The sequence below is a fragment of the Ambystoma mexicanum genome, chromosome 2q (assembly GCF_040938575.1).
Source record: "Ambystoma mexicanum isolate Mex_15411 chromosome 2q, UKY_AmexF1_1, whole genome shotgun sequence".
Classification (NCBI taxonomy): Eukaryota; Metazoa; Chordata; class Amphibia; order Caudata; family Ambystomatidae; genus Ambystoma; species Ambystoma mexicanum.
The window spans coordinates 978,123,961-978,141,435 of NC_090924.1; the positions used below are offsets into that span (position 1 = coordinate 978,123,961).

Consider the following 17,475-nt stretch of genomic DNA (forward strand, 5'->3'; position numbering starts at 1 on the left):
CAGGTCCAAACTTGAATCTTCCTGCAGGAGTGATGCTGGGCCCACCTGACCTGCTAAGTCTGCCTGCCCAACAGTCCTTAAACTGATAAAACTACCAAGCTGGCAAACCCAAGGGGAAAGGGGAATAGAGGAGAAAATAACAAAAGACAGATCTTCACTGGCTGGCACTGTAGTTCTCTGGAGCTGGAAATACACCTCAGTGTCTGTGAGATCTAGGAGACATATATGTATATATTAATAATCAATCCACTCTAGCTAAGTTTACTTAAATGTTACCACCCTCCTTGTAGTACCTGTAGCCTATGCTCTATTGCTGATAGGCTTATTCAGTTGTAGCTGAGCTGAAGTCTGGTAATCAGAACTCAATGTTTCCTTCTTCTTCTACTGATAATTTTTTCTTTAAGAAATGTCTTTGTTAAATCTTTAGTTGACTAATTAGCTTTTTCCAACTACTCAATTCTCAATATATTTTTCATAAATGAACTTCTTAAAATACTTATTCTCGTATTTATTGCATATGGAAAGTCTGTTACTTGAATTAGAGTCTTTATGAACTTGCAATAAATTACGATGTCAAAAAATGTAACCTCCTTAAAAGATCGGCATTGCTGTAAAGAGTTCCACTAGCCGTTACTTCCTGAAAAACGAATGTCAGCCGACACAATGCTTCTCTACTCAATTGTCCTTCGAAACGATGCCTTCAAAACAAAAAAAGTCACGATGCTTATCGTGCTCAATATAATAGCCCTGCAAAACAAGCACTTCCTGAAACGACGTCACGACGCTTACACGCGCTTTTAACGTTCGTAAGGTTCCTTCTTCTAACTTCAGAGCCGCGCGTGACGTAATACTCGAACCGAAAAATAACGCTCCCGAAAGAACTGCGAGCGAGAAAAACAAACATGCGAGTAATACATGCACGCCTGGTTAGTAAATATTAAACGCGCAGTTGTTCAGAAAATACACTTTCAGAAGCAGAATTGAAGCGTAACAATAAAAGTTCAAAAAGTAACACTGAATCTTATTTTCCTCAATAAAGAATTAATATTAGCATTTGATTTCCACACAGTCCTTTTCAAAAGTAATTCGAACTGAAAATCCTTGACATTAGACTTTGTAGATTTAAATAAACTTAGCTTGCTTCATCTGTACGACTTCTTCAGCTTCTTGGATAACTTCACTTCAGCTTAGAATTAGTAGTAATTGGAAATTCTAAAATCTTCTTGAAATACTAAGAATTAAATATACTTAAATATATTCTATGCTAGAGCTAACTAAACTGCGACCTGTCTCAAAGGATACTAAAATGAAAGGCAGTTGAAAACTCGGAGCAACATTCCAAATGACCTCATAACTATTTAAACCAATCAGTGCTGCAGAAAAAACGCTCCATCTTGCTTTGGGGAGTCAAGTGATTCCTGAATGTACATTAAGGAATATTTATACTAGTTCAATTGTCAATCCAAACATAACCCAAACATCACACTTCTAAATAAACTACATTCAAAAGGTTTTCTGATGCTAATGATGAATTCTTAATTAAGTAATGTAAATGTGTAAGTCTATTTAATTTACCTTGGAATTGTAATGGTATGTCTTTTAAGGTTATGAACCCTTGAAACTCTAGAAATGTACCATGGAATCCTGACAGTCCTACGGCGCACGGCCGAAAACTCTGCCAAAATTTCTCCAGAAAGCCTGAAAAGATCACGCAGGTACGGGGTACTCAGAATTATGCGAATTATTATCCCAAGCTATAACCCTACAAAACCAAGAGTTAGTGGAAATGCACATTAATTCCAGGCTGGACTCCCTGGGAACTTCTGCATCAGAAAATGACTGTACTACACATATCTCAGCTCCAAGCACAAAAAACTTGAATGAAGACTATACCATAAATGAAACTAAAACACGCACAATGAAAATTGCTCTTCTCAATACCAGATCCCTAAATAAACATGCGCAAGAAATTCACGATTACATCATAGACGACAACCTTGATATCCTATGCCTCACTGAGGCCTGGCTACAGGAACCAATGGGTCCTACTATCGATATTGCTGTGCCAAGTCATCCATCTACTCTAAAAATAGAGAGACCGGGAAAGGCAGAGGTGTAGCAATAATCGCCAAACAAGATCTCAAACTATTCTCCGCTCCTACACAATGCACAGGATGTGAGATTTTACACCTCAAAATGACACATACTCAAAATAACTGCATTAATCTGACAGTCATGTATACGCCCCCGTCATTGACATCTGACTGTAATGATGAACTGACCAATATGTTGAATAATCTGTAATGATGAACTGACCAATATGTTGAATAATCTGAAAGCACCAAACACAGGAACAATACTCCTCGGAGATATAAACAGATGGAGGGGCAATACCAAAGACCCCAAAGACATAAGTCTAGAAGAAGATTTATTAAACTGCTCTTTTACTGTAATAAATAAAGACCCAACAGCTGCCACTGGCAACCAGCTAGACTGGATAATCAAAAATAATGCTGACATAACAGTGCTGCGAACATACCCATGCATATAGTAAGATCATTATAAAATTGAAACCACGCTAATACCACGCTAATACTAAAACAAAAAACGGAGAAACTAAACCACTCCCCAAGAATGGTTTTAGACAGAAACCTAAAAAATAAAATTAAAAAAAATAATACCAACCATCCTATCGGAAGGTAGTAATGAAATTATGATTAAAACCAAGGATGCTGATTCATGTGAAGAAATTGTATCTATATACAACAAACACATGAATGAATTACTAAACCTACATGCTCCTCTGAAAAATAAACAAGTCTGACCCAATATAAACCACCAAAAATTGAATCAGAAGCTACAAAACTAATAAAAGGAAAAACGGAAACTAGAAAGGATATGGTCAAAAGCAAGCAATAAAAAGAACTGGAAAAATGCGGACACTACATACAGGATTAAAATAACTGAATTAAAGAAAAATCACTATAACGAACAAATCGTTACTGCATCTAACTCCACTGGAAAACTCTTCCAGATTCTCAAAGCTATAGAAAAACCGATAGCTCTATCCCCGCCATTTCAGCCAACAGAAAAAGATTGTGAAGCAGTCCAAACTGCATTTCACAACAAAATTATTAAGGCAAGAGAAACAATCACAAACTGTAAGGCAATCAACATTCCCATCCCGGACCAAATAAGTGAAAGTGAGATCGAATCACAAAGTCCCAAATTTCAATTCAAACCTATAACATTGGAAGATATGAAAACAAAAAAACTCTCGAGCATTAAATGTACTTCCTGCACTGAAAATGTGCTGTCACCTAAACTAATACTTGAAAATGCTGAAATCTTTGCTCCGTTCCTCATAAGAATGGTAAATGCTTTTTTAGGGAAGGTATTGTCCCTGCCATAATCAAAACAGTAACAGTAACACCTTTGTCAAAGAGGACCAGACGGCAGGAGATTTTGAGTGAGACCGAGCGGGATTTATCCCGTGACCTTTTAAGTTGTCATCTTGAATTGAAAATCTAGATCCGGAAGATAGCTGAAATTAGCCCTGATTTGAAAAAGACACTTGTGTGTCGAAACAAGTGTTATCTAAAAAGGGCAACTTATTAAACGCATATATTTTTCACTTAAAATACAATGTGGCACAGTTTCTAAAGTGTGGAGCTTTCTGTTGACCTTTGCCAAAGAAACCTGAACTCAATCAGCAAGATCCTGCGAATCTAAGGCCAATTACAAATTGTAATTTCCTATTAAAAATACTAGACAAGATCGCCACTGAACAACTCCATTTGTGGACAATAACAATTTGCTCCACCCACAACAATCGGGATTCAGGAGAGCTCACAGTGCAGAATCTGCGTTATTAGATCTGCAGACAGAAATGCTAAGCATCCTTGACAAAGGCAAGACAGGATTGTTAATTCTATTGGACCTCTCGGCAGCCTTTGATCTGCTAGATCATAGGAGGCTCCGAGAGGCCCTAGATCGTTCTGGGAACTGCTCACAAGAGGCTATAAATTGGGTGTCTTCCTTCTTACAGGACAGACAATCTAAGATTATCTGGGGTAAACACTCATCACAACCAAAACCAGTGGATTGTGCTAGTTTCTCCACCCTACTGTTCAACCTATACATGCGTTGCCTATGCACACTGTTGACCCAACTCTGTACATTTTTCACCAACTTTGCCGGCGACACCCGATTGGTGTTTGAACTAAGCGGGGACTATGAACAGGATAGCGAAAAACTCTCGATAATATACAACACCATCGAAAGCTGGATGAAGACAGATTGGATGTGCCTAAATGCCACCAAAACAGAGCTTATGATCTTCGGATCACCCTATGCCAGAAAAAAACTAAGCCCATTATACACCACATTCAATATCAAAGAGACACAGATTAAAAAATCAGAAAAAGTCAAATCACTAGGCATATATCTACAGGCATCCTTGGGAGCAGACGCCCACACAGCCTACCTTAAAAGGAACGGCCAATACCATCAGAAATTGCTGAAAAAAATCAGACCCCTGCTAAGTCAACAAAATAGTACAACCATACCTATAGCCACAATCCTCTCCCGGTTAGACTATGGTAATTTCCCTGACTACTGGGCGCCAGCAGCAAATGCCTCAAACAATGCCAAGTGATCCAGAACAACGCCATAAGAACAATGACCGGCAAACCCAAAAGAGAGCATGTCACAAATGACAGAAAGGATCTACACTGGCTAGCTATCGAGGAACACATCACATTTAAAACTATTACTCTGGTACATCAATGTTTATTTGGTAAAGCGCCGATATACCAAATAAAAAAATCGATTCAAGTGGCATGAATCATGTCGTAACCTAAGATCAAACAACACAGGCCTACTCCAAGTAATACGAGCTAAAAAAGCTAAGGGATTAGGCAGGGCTTTCACGACAAAAGCCGTCCTAAAATGGAATTAACTGACCCGCGCACTGAGACTGGAAACTAATCACCTATGTTTCAGAAAAAACTAAAGACACTCCTGTTCAAATAAGATACCATCATCTAGATACACCAGTAATCCTAATGCATCACTAATAAACGGATATGTGTGAGTGGCACGTGCCATTGTCCCGTTACCTGAATAGCCATGTCTGTCTATATGTAATGCGCTCTGATGCCCGCGGGCTGCAGCGCTATATAAATACATAAATAAAAAAATTTAAAAAATACATGGCCACCAGGTGCAACTCCTGTATCAACCCAATGTCTACCTGCAGGCAGTCCATCAGATGCAGCAATAGCTGGCGCTTATTGGGAGAAGTGAGGTCACAAACGTTCAATGATAGCATCTTAAGCATTTCCAACAATGTGCGATTTCTCTCTACACCCTCCCCCTGCTATTGTTCCCTCCTGTTTACTGTGTGTTCTTGCCCAGTCTCCCCCCTTGTTCCCATACCCCCTCCCCTGCACCCAATATTAACACAATCAGTAGACTAACTCCCACGCCATTCCGGGCATCACTGCCCCCCCCTCCCCCACAGTGAGTTAGTACCCCTGCATTTCCCCCAATCTGCAAACATTAATATAACAAATGAGGAGCATTTCCCCCGACCCCCCTTCAGTATGTTGGTTGAACTTGTGACCCACTTTGCTGGACCACCCACTCGAGCCCCATGGCACTGAAGGCATCCCTTCTCTGATTGTAGAATGGCCAACAGTTAAATGAACCACTTTCTTCTCCACCGGGCCGATTACCCTGGCTGTTCACCATTGTCCATGCCCCTGGGGTTCTTCCTAGGTTCCATCGGGTCCCATCCCTGGCCCCCTCTTGCCTCGGGGCAAGTTCTTCTCTGATGTAGCCCGCCCATCTTGGTCCAGTGGGATGCCCGGTATTTTGCAGGCCTCTTGCACCTCCTCAATCCTGTGTTTTGATCCCTTGATCCCTTGCACTGAAACAACAAGCCTGTTGGATGCAGCCACCTAGAATGCACATTTTTCTTCCATAGTTAGTCCATTATTGGCCATCACTTCCTATCTGTAGCAGTCCATGGTCCTTGGCTGCTCTCAAGGGTTGTTCCTTAAAGGGAAAGGAGAGCAGTTTAAAGAAAAAGTCTCTGAGCCTGTTTCCCTCTCTGCTAGGGACTAACAGTGTGAGCTCTGGTGAGGTCCATAGCGGAGTCAGGCACTCCTGGAATTAGCTGCCTGAAAATCTTCTTGAGGAGGCCTTCCTGCTAGTTTCCTTCATGTCCTTCCGTGAGAAATTTGAGCTTGATGTTCCCTCTCCGCAAACTGTTCTCTAAATCCTTGCACTTCTGAGCCAGCTCCTCATCCCCTGAACGATGTTACGGAGCCTATGGATCTCCTCCATGATTCCTTATACTGTTTGCTCAGTGTCACTAATCCTTTCCCCCAAGGTCACCACCTCCTTTTGTATCCCAGCTACATTCTTGCAAATCTCATCCCTAACCAAGGTTAGCTCCAAGGTCAGGGATTCCTCGAGACCCTTTATCGTTTAAATGAGGTCATCCTTACTGAAAGCAACTAGTGTGAGAGGGAGCAGTCTCCCACAGCTTCCATTCTTGCCATATTGTAGCTGGGGCCTTTTGAAATGAGTGGATGCACCCTTTGGTGTTTTTTTTGGGGTGTTTAGGCATGGGAGCTGGTGGGTGTCGATTGATCTCCTCTAGATCAGTTTCTCGCCGGGGGTTACCCTGGTCCTTCGATCAGCCACTACTCCTGGGAGCACTCAGACCCAAAGCTCTCACCAATCCTCCCTCTCTACTCTACGTAGGGTGCACCATCGCTCTGCTGTATTTGTTGTCCTCCTCGTAAGTGCGGGCCCCGCATCCCTGTAGACACTCCAGTTTCCCTTTCAGGGCCTCACTCCTTCCCCCACGACTGGCTGCTCGCCCAACATGCTTGTTGGGCCCTCGTCCTGGTTATTCTTGCTCCAGCGCAGTGTGATGAATCCTATGGATGCTCACCAAAACCCTCCCTAAAGTATCCTCCCAGGTGGCCAAGGAAAGGCAGACACTTCCTGATCCTGACCTTGGTGGGGTTGGGGGGTATACTGCAGGAGGATCACCTGGGAGGAGAAAAGGGTCAGGGGAGTGAGGGATAACTATGGGATGAGACATGGTATGTGGCCTCTTTTTTCAAGAGTGGATACAATCATTACCCCAATATGTAAGTGCTTGTTGCCATCATAATTCTAGTGTCCCCCTAATCCACAAAAACCCAATAAGAGGAAGTGGTATAATAAGGGAAGCCATACAAGCAATATTGTAGAAAGTGGAAATCAAATTCAAAATGTAGAAAAACTAAAGAAAACAAACTTTCACTCTGGACTTCCTGTCCCATAATTCCCTCAGTACTGAGACGAGGAAGAATAATACAGAGTAATCAAGATGTAGAGGTGGTCAGCTAATTGGCAGGAATTACCTACACTTGAGGGAGAGTGGGAGTCATAAAAGGCCCCCTCAGGTGCAAGTAGTAGAACCAGAGAAGGAGAAGAAGCACGAGCACTTGCAGTTTGAGAAGCAAAAAAAGTGCGGCCCGTGCATGCTGCAAGAGAGAGGAGTAGAGAAGCTGGAAGACGCTGGGACCGCTGTGAGTCCCGAGAGGGTCTGTGCCTCTATCATCCTAAATTGCAGAGGTTGTGCAGCGGGAAGCCTGTGCAAGAAACGCTTACCCCAGAAGACTATGTTGTGCAGAACTGGACTGCAGCTCCCAAAGAAAAAAGGACCCTGCGGCGCCGGTTCCCGACCACAGAAGTGAAAGGGAACTGGCGCCGCAGGGACACAGCGTGAAGAGAAGGAAAGTTGGGTTTGTTTATGGTGTGGGTGGGGGTATGTTGAGGGTGTGGGTATGGGTATGTAAGGGTAATGAACATGTGTTTGCATGGGAAATATACAAACATTTTGTGGTTTGTACATTTCACATGCAAACTTTCCAGCCGCAGAAAATCAGCCGCGGTCGGATCACGTAGATCCTTTGCTGTCACAGGGCAGCTGCTCCCGGGCTTACTCCGAAAAACGCTGTCAGGCCATCTTTCCCCTTGCTCTCCTGCCACCAGCTCCACTACATCTCCAGGGCGTTCAGCACCCCATGCACTATCACACTCGCAGCCCCTGGGGGGCACCGGTCACAGTCCACCTCCTTACATGGGGTCTTTCCAGAGACCCAGACCCTGGCGCCCCCTATGCTCTTCCAGAGGCTCCTTCTCTTCCCTCTCTCCCGGCTGCCAACCCATTCTCCCGTCTGGTCCTCGGCTCTCTCGCTTTGCAGCTGGTTGACGTGCACCATCTTGGCCGAGGGATCCTGACCTGGTCCTTACCCCCTCACTGCATCGCCAGGAGATGTTTTGACCTCCCCTTCATTCCCATGGGGTCTCTTCACCCTCAGTCTTTCAAATCCTAATTTGTGCAGAGTTGGATGCTTCTCTCCTCACATTACATCAGGGATGCAGTACGGGAGCTCCCTCCGTGAGCGGCCATCTTGTCTGCCACCGGCCACGCCCCCGTGATGAACATTCAAACACTTATGAGAAAAGATGGAAAGAGGACCTGGGCTGGCTCATCTACATCGGAAGATGCTTGGAGGAAGGACTGCTTCAACCCAATATCTATAAGGATGGACCTGGTATTGAGATTGGTGAGACAATGCATTATATTCCACAAATACTGGTCACCAGACAGATTGCACTGCGCTGGTCTTCTGAAATCTCCCCAAACTGCTGATATTGCAATAGAGACAGGGCTGCCTTCACGCATGTGTTTTGGGCATGCAATAAGGTCCTCTCTTTTTGGAGCAACATGTTGCACTGAGTGGACTTAGTGTTGGCTATCTCAGTTTGGAGGTCAGTCTAGTGGTAGTCCCTGGCTGATCCTGCACACAATTTATTGCTCTTTATTCCAGGGAACAGTTGTTTACTTGTCTAACATTGGCCCTGCAGCAAATTCTGAGCAGTTGCAACCAAAGACTTCAATAGGAAGATTGGGTTCAATATTTAATAACTCTTTCTGTAAGGGAGACAGTGTCTTCTAAAGAGAAGAGCAACATCAAGGTACATGATTGAACTTTAATGAATTGTATATGTAAAGTTGCTACTTGGGTGCTTTCAATTGTCTGTGCCACTTGTGAGTGCCACCTGTTTCTCATGATAATGTTGCCTCACACATTAATTCTGTTGTGGTATAATTATCTGAAGATGGTAAAGTGATAGTTAATGTGACGCATCAGTTGATATCGCCACTTCTCCCTGAGGGAGAGCCCTTTCCCAGGAGGCCAGAGAGCTGTGGCCATTGCCCGATAGTCAGCGGAGCAATGAAGATGAAACCTATGAAACATATGAAAGAGACGAAGGACTTATACAATGGGCTCAGAAACGGCTGGCCTCATAGTATAGAAATCGTCAATGGACTAAGCACTGGGTCTCGGGCGGCAGGCGTGCTGCGCTCCGAACGCAGGAGATACGAACCTGCGCCACTGATCCGGAGAGAGAGAACTCCAAGGATGCTGGCAGTCAGCCACTTCTGATGATCAGGAGGTCTGCAGGAGCAGACCGGGGTCCAGCAGCATCGAGAAGGGGAGGACGGAGAAGGAAAGCAGAAGGTAGCTGGGAACGCCGTCGCACAGCAGGAGGGAAGGCAAGATGCCAGACAAGCCGAACGGAAGACCTTACATCCCAGGAAGCCCTAGCGACGTGTCAAAGTCCTCAAAAAGGTAAAGGGTGGCATGGGAGACTCAGAAGGGACGCAGAGCAGCTTTTCCAGAGGGCGCATGCAGTTGTCCCTAGGCCCCTTTGCAACAATAACGCTTGGGGACACAGCAGTGGCAGAAAGTCTACAAGCTTACCCCTAATTCTAAGAGTAAAATTAATCCTGTTAATCACCAGGGAATGGTCGAGGACCCCAAGTACCATACAGAGAACTTGAGAGGGAGAGTCCCTCACAACAGTGGCAGGGATAATACCACTAAGAGAGAAACCAGGGGTTAGGACCCAAAACAAGAGAGTGATACAAGTCATCTCCCTCGTGGCAGTACTTGGCAGGAGACTCACTACTGACCACCCCACCCTGATCTACCATTAACCACCCCACTCTGATCTCCCGGCTTTCTGCCACTGGCATTTCTGGCCAGGTATTGGCATGGTTCTCCTCGTTACTTACAGGACTCTCTCAGTCGGTTTCACTCCCACTATACTATTCCCAGAAGATTTATCTCTTATGTGGTGTTTCTCAGGGTTCTTCTCTGTCCCCCCCCTTCTTTAATCTATATATTCACCCTATTGGCTTTAATCATTGCATTTGGCCTGCTATGTTATTCCTACGACGATGACACCCAAATCATTGTAAGGTCCGATTTAGTAAGGTCCAATCCGACTCTGCATGTCAATTGAAAAAATGCCTGCTAGCCATTGGTGAATGGATGGCGAGAAATTGGCTCAAGCTTAATGCTTAATGGGTGTTGGTGATAGGTACGGCTATGCCCTCTCTGCTCTGGACCCCAGAGTTTTGGCCAGAGAGTCTTGGCCCATTCCTTCAGCTGGTCTCCTCAGTGAAAGAGCTAGGCGCTAAAATGTCGGCCTCCCCTTCTATGGCTGACCAGATCTCTCGTCTGCCAAAGGGCCCATTTTAAGCTACAGACTCTCTGGAAAGGCCTACTGTGCATCCACGCCAAGTTCCACACCCCGTTGTTTCCTCCTTAGTCATTAGTCATTAGTAATATTGACTACTGTAATGCCCTGTACTTGGCTCTTCCTAAACATCTTTTGCAGAGTCTCCAGCTGCTGTAAATCGCAGCCGCCAGGGCCACTCTTAATCCTCCCTGGGGTGCCTATATGACTCAGTTGCTGCGGCATCTCCACTGGCTCCCGGTTGAGCAACGTATTAGGTTTTAAGCACTGTGTATAGTGCCTAAGGCCTTCTATGGATTAGGAGCCGAATTTCTTCAGAATAAATTCTGTCTGTATATACCAGCCAGGCCTCTTCATTCACAAAATCTGAAGACTATTCAGCCCCCGAGGGTCAGGCTTGCCCGTATGGGGGGGCATGCAGTCTCAGTGGCTGCTGCAAGAGCCTGGAATCAGCTTCCTTTCTCTCTGCGCAACACGGAATCTCATCTATCTTTCTGCTGTACACTTAAAACATTTCTTTTTAAGTTTTTTCCTGTGGATTGGACGGACTTCTCTCAGTTAGCGCCAAGATGCCTTAGGGCTTTTGTTGCACTCTACAAGTTTTGATAAGATAAGTGAACCAAGTGGGCCAAATCAAAGGAGGAGATAAATCAGGGTCTGGGACCCAAACCAAGAGAGTGATACAAATCAACTTCCTCGTGGCAGTACTTGGCAGGGCAGTGAACCAAGAGGGCGCATTCAAAGAAGAAGAGAAGCAAGGGTTGCAGACCCTCCTAATACTCGGAGATGGATGTTGTAGGTGTAAAACCTAATAAAGAGAAGACCAAAGGAAGGAAGTAACTCCCCCTGGTTGTAAGAGACTGATATGAGTACCAGGAAAAGGTAGTAATTCTCCTGGTAACTAGGACCGGGAGGAAGGTCCAACAGGCCTGGGGAAGGGAGTCCTTTCTCCAGACTATTTTGAGACTGAACGGCAGGAGAAGAGAGGCATTTGTCTGGCTACGCATGAAGTAAATATTGTTTGGAACTTTGTGACCTGTGGAAGGGAGTCATTCCCCCAGGCTCTTTGAAATGGAATTCCAAGAGAAGGGAGGCATACTCCTGTCCTATGCATGTAGTAAATAGTGTTTGGGATTTTGATCCTAACCCAGGAGAATGGATGCATTCTCCTGGGTCCAGAACAGTACTGCTTTATTCTTTAGTTTATAGTGTAAGGGACAGAAGAACAAGTTACTTACCCCTGGTAACGTTCTTTCGAATGGCTGTTCCTCCCACGTATTCCACATTTTAGGATAATTATCTCTCCAGCTTCAGCTGCTTCAGAAAAAAAGTTCTTCGATATAGGGCGCTGTGTGCAGTGTCGTCGAGTCGATGTCCCTCGAGGGCTTTCATTCAACAGTCGACATCATCATCAGTATAAGTGGCGCACGTAGCACACGCAGCGTCCGTTGGCTTCAGTTCTGTTTTTTCTCCCCTCCTGAAGAGGAATTACCAGGCGTACCCTACACCGTAGGCTCACAGAAAGCATAAAGTGTAAGAACACGTAAATTGTATGGCGGGGTAGGCTGGGAGGGACGATGAGGAATACGTGGGAGGAACATACAATCGAAAGAACGTTACCACGGGTAAGTAACGGGTAAGTAACTTGTTCTTCGAATGGATTGTGTCCTGCCACGTATTCCTCATCTTATGATAGACTCCCAAAGCAGTAATTTGGAGGTGGGCGTACCAATTAATTTTAGATCTAATCATGGACTGAATGAAGGACTGCTTTTGCAAATTGTCCTCCTTGGTATGGATAGACAACCAAGTGGCCGCTGAACAAATAAGATTAATTGGGACACCTCTTTGAAGAGCAGCAGAGGTTGCCATGCCCCTTGTGGAATGTGTCCTTAAGCCTTCCGGCGGGTCCTTGCCCGCTAACCTGTAGCATTCGCCAATAGCCAGGAGAATCCATCTGGATATGGTTTGTTTAGTAAACGCAAGACCCAATTTGGACCAGTATAACCAATGAATAATTGGTCATCTTGGCAAAATTTAGCCATTCTGGATATATAAAAATGGAGAGCCCTTTTTGGGTCCTGTCTATGCAACCTCTGCTCCTCATTTCCTGGATGAGGAGGTGGATAGAAAGTTGGTAATGTAATCTTTTGTGACAAGTGGAAGTCGGAGACTACCTTCGGTAAAAAAAGGCTTTACCGTGAGAATGACCTTGCCTTTATGGAATACTCTATGTGGAGGTTTACAGTAAAGGGCCTGCAACTCGCTTACCCTGCGGGCTGACGTTATTGCAATAAGCAAAATGGTTTTTAATATCAAGAGCCTTAAAGGTCATCAGCGTAAAGGCTCAAAGGGAATGCATTTTAAAAACTTTAACACTAGATTGACGGCCAATACAGGGACATTAAATGGGACTGTCCGATAAACATTAGTAAGGCCTTTCAAAAATTGAACAATCAAAGGGATCTTAAAATATGTATCCTCCACTGAAGAGCGCTTGAAAATGGAAAGCGCCGCTAGGTAACCTTTAACTGTTCCAATCTGGAGCACCAGATTTGGCAAATCTTAACAAAAAGGAAAGTACCCTAGGTGTGTCACATAGAATGGGATCCACATTCCTATCCCTGCACCAGTTGCTGGACTTGTTCCAACGGCACAAAAGGTTTTGTTGCTGGCCTTCTGGCCGAAAGCAAAAATCGCCATTGCGTCATCCCGGAAGGTCCCAATCCTTGTATATCAGTCTTTCGGAAACCATGCGTGAAGGCTGAGTGTCTTGACCTCTGGATGGAGAACCCGACCTTCCTCTAGCGAGAGAAGATCCTCTCTTAGTGGAAGACATATTGGAGGGCAGATGGACATGTCCAGAAGGTCCAGGTACCACATCCTCCTGGCCCAATCAGGGGCATTGAGGATCATGGTTTTCCCAAACTTTCGCAACCTCCTGATCACCTGAGGAATGACAGGAACTGGAGGGAACGCGTACAGGAGTGGAAACTCCCAGTCCACCAGGAACGCCTCTTGGAGGAAATTCACTTGAGCAAAAAAGTCTGCACTTCCAGTTGACACTGGTCACAAACAGATCCACTTAAAGGGTTCCCCAAAGGGTGAAGATCTCTTGAAGGACTTCCTGAGCTAGTTCCCACTCGTGGGAAGACTGTGCACTACCGGCTCACAGTGTCCGACGCCATGTTCTGCTCACAGGCTAGGTGAACTGCTGATAGAGAGATTCCTTCTTGAATTGTCCAGAACCAGAGCTGCATTGCCCCTCTGCACAGTGGTAGTGATCCTACACCTCCTCTCTTGTTGAGGTAGTACATGGCCACTGTGTTGTCTGTCATTATCAGGACATTCTTTCCCTGTACAGAGGGCAGGAAGGCCTTCAGCGCTAGTCTGATTGCCCTCAGATCCAAAAGGCTGATGTGCAGTTTGGACTCCGATGGAGACCAACAACCGCTTATTGTGAGCTTTGTTTGTGTGGGCATCCCGCCCCATGAGTCAGGCGTCGTCACTACCGTTATCTCCGGCCATGGCTGCCAAAAAGATTCTCCCATGAGAATTTTGTCTTTGCAAGCCCACCACAGAAGATCCTGAAAAAAACTGTTCGAAACTTGGAGGTGGTCTGATATTCTGCCTGAGAACTTGGACCACTGAGTCCGGAGAGCCCATTGGAGGGATCTCATTCTCAGGTGAGCCTATGGCACCAGGAAAATGCAGGATGCCATGAGACTGAGCAATCTCAGAAAATCCAAGGCCGGAAGATGCTGGGCACTCTGGAATTTGGTAACCATCTGCAGAATGTGTTGAGCTCTCACCTCGGGTGGCAAGGCTTTCCCAGTGGAAGCCTCCAGGACTGTCCCAATAAATTTGAGTCTTTGGGATGGTATCAAGTGTGACTTCTTGTAATTGCGGGAGAAGCCCAGTTTGTGAAGAGTGCGTCAGGTTACGCAGAGTTGTTCCCGGGCTTGCTCGGGTGATCGAACCCTGATCAGCCAATCGTCCAGGGAGGGGTAGATGTGAATCCCCCCTCTTCTGAGACTCGCTCTCAACACCGCCATCAACTTGGTGAAAACCCTTGGGACGGAGGTCAGCCCACAGGGCAGAACTCGAAATTGATAATGAGAACCGCCAACCTACGGTCCTTTCTGTGCTTGAGATGGATTGGCACATGAAAGTAAGCATCCTGAAGGTCCAATGATACCAACCAGTCTTGGAATTGGAGAGCCTGAAGTATCTGAGAAAGGTTAACTATCTTGAACTAGTCCTTCCTGAGTAACTTGTTCAAGATTCTTAAGTCCAAGATGGGTCTCAATCCTCCATCCTTTTTGGGGATCAGAACTTATCGGGAATACCAACTCTTGCTCCTTTCCTGTTCTATTGCACCTGTCTGTAGCAGGGTCAACATTTCCTGCACAAGGAGCGCATCCAGAATTTTGAAAGAGTTGTTCCCCGGTGGATGATCCTGAGGCCTTTTTTGAAAAGGAATGCAGTAACCTTGGGCCACAGTTTCCTGTGCCCAAGCATCTGAAGTAATGCCCCGCCATTCGTTCAGATGCTGAGTAAGTCTTGTGGGTCAAAGCCTCAGAGTAGTTTAGAGGTGGCTGAAGCAGCGGCTGAAGGTAAGGCTGCCACTGCTTGGGCTGACTTAGCACCTCTCCCTCGTCTACCATGAGGGAATCTTCTCTGACTGGCTTGTCCTCTTCCTCTTCCAAATGAGAAGTGGAATAGAAAGGACTTACCCCTCCAGGAAGATGAGCCCGAATAGGGTTTTTGGGGCTGTCTAATGGCAGCGCTAAGGGATTTAGCCACCGCCTTTGAGGTCTGCAGCTTTTCCAAACTCTCATCCGCCTTGCTGCCAAACAGCCTTGAGCCGTCCAAGGGCATGTGGAGTAGTCTAGCTTCCACATCTGGTGCAAACCCAGACTTCCGCTACCACGCAAATCTGCATATTATTATTATTTGTTATGCGCAACCAAAATGGCCCGGAGGCATACCGGCGCAGATCGTTAGAGTGGAAATTTCGAGCAGATAGTTTAAGAGGCTAATTATCTAAAAAGATGTGTCTTGAGTTTATTTTTAAATTCTCCAATTGAGCCACACTTTTTTATATTGGATGGTAAGGCGTTCCATATAGCGGGGGCACTAGACCAGAACACACACCTTCTCACAAGTTCTAAGGAGGTTTTAGGAACTTCAAGGTTTCGATCTCTGTTTGAGCGGAGTGACAGTTTTATTTGCTTAGGTTTTAGCCTATTAGTTATGTAAGAAGGTGGATCACCGGACAGAGCCTTAAACATGATAGTTAGGAGTCTAAAAATCACCCTCTGCTCTATGGGCAGCCAATGCAGCTTCCTTCTCATCTCTGAAACATGGGCATATTTGCTTAGACCCATAAGAGCTCTTATAGAGCTGTTCTGGACTACCTTGAGTTTGTTCAGTTCAGTTTTGTTTATACCAATAAGTAAAGAGCTACAATAATCCAGTTTTGCAGATATAATTGCTCTCGCAATTATTTCATATCCTGCTTGTGACAGGAATGGTCTTATATGTGCCAGGAGTCAAATGTAATATGCCGATGAAGATACAAGGTTATTTACATAGGCTAACATACTTAGTGATTGCTCAAATGTAACTCCAAGGATTTTTATTTTCTCCTTGACTTAGATGACATGATTATCGATACTAAAAGATCGATAGTCTGATGTCAGTTTATCCAACCTTTGTTTTGAACCAATCAGCATCCGCTTTGTTTTCCAGGATTCAGGGCCATGCCGTTCGCGTCCATCCATTAGCAGATGAAATCATATATTTCTGCTACGGTCGCTACATCCTGGTCATAGTTTCCAGATAAAGTGATAAGACACTGTGAATCATCAGTGTAATTCGAAAAGCATATGTCCCTATTTTTCAAATCATCAAAGAAAGGGACTGTAAACAGATTATATAAAATTGGTGATAGGGCTGCCCCCTGAGGTATACCATAATTCATGGTAACTGGGTCTGCCTGTGCTTGTTTACTGCAGACTCGGATAGTTCTTGAGCCTAGGAAAGATAGAATCTAGTTCTTAGCATTGGTACTGAAATTGGCTCTTTCCTCCAGTCTATTCACAAGAAGTTGGTGGTCCACCAAATCAAATGCTGCTGAGAGGTCTAAGGACATCATGAGCATTGTAGAACCTTCATTTATTTTTGTTATGTTAGATTTTAGTTCCAGAAGGGCTGACTCTGTACTGTAACCTGGGCGAAAGCCTGACTGTCCATTATTGAGTATAGTGTGTCCATTGGTAAAAGCTGCCAGTTGATTGTAGGCCACTCTATCCATGATCTTCAAGATAAAAGGGGAGTTAGTAATGGGCCGGTAGTTCTTTGCCTCTCCCGGGTCTAAGTCAGCTTTTTTTAAGGGTGGGGTGATCCATGACCCTTTAAGCCTACTGGGAACTATGCCCTCTCTAAATGAAGTATGTATGATTTTTGTAAGGGAACCAATAAGTAACTCAGAGCATGCTTTGTAGGATACTGCTGGGAATTGGTCACCTTTACATGCCGATGGCTTCAATTTGGCAAGCACGATCCTAAGATCGTCCTCAGATATATTCTTGAAATTGAATTCCGGATTCATTTGTTTCTTATACGTAGTTCGAGCCCCATCTCTAGCATTCGCAATGTCTAACTCTTTTTTGTTTTTTTCAATACCCTCTTATATTTTTGTGGTCTTATCTATCATGGCCTGTTGGATAGTAGTACACCAGACTTGGTTTTGATCTAGTTTAACTTGGTGAGTGGACTCTGATTTTTCCAGTTCTCGCAAGATAGAAAACATTTCCCATATTGGGCCTCGAGAATTCGGGCTTCATATGA

The 17,475-nt window shown here is 44.8% G+C and overlaps 1 protein-coding gene across 2 annotated transcripts in view; it reads right to left on the reverse strand.

Annotated features, from left to right (window-relative positions):
- The window catches only part of ULK4 (unc-51 like kinase 4), a 2,742,936-nt gene that overhangs the window by 2,566,926 nt on the left and 158,535 nt on the right, over positions 1-17,475 (reverse strand). The gene's annotated exons all lie outside the window — the stretch shown is intronic.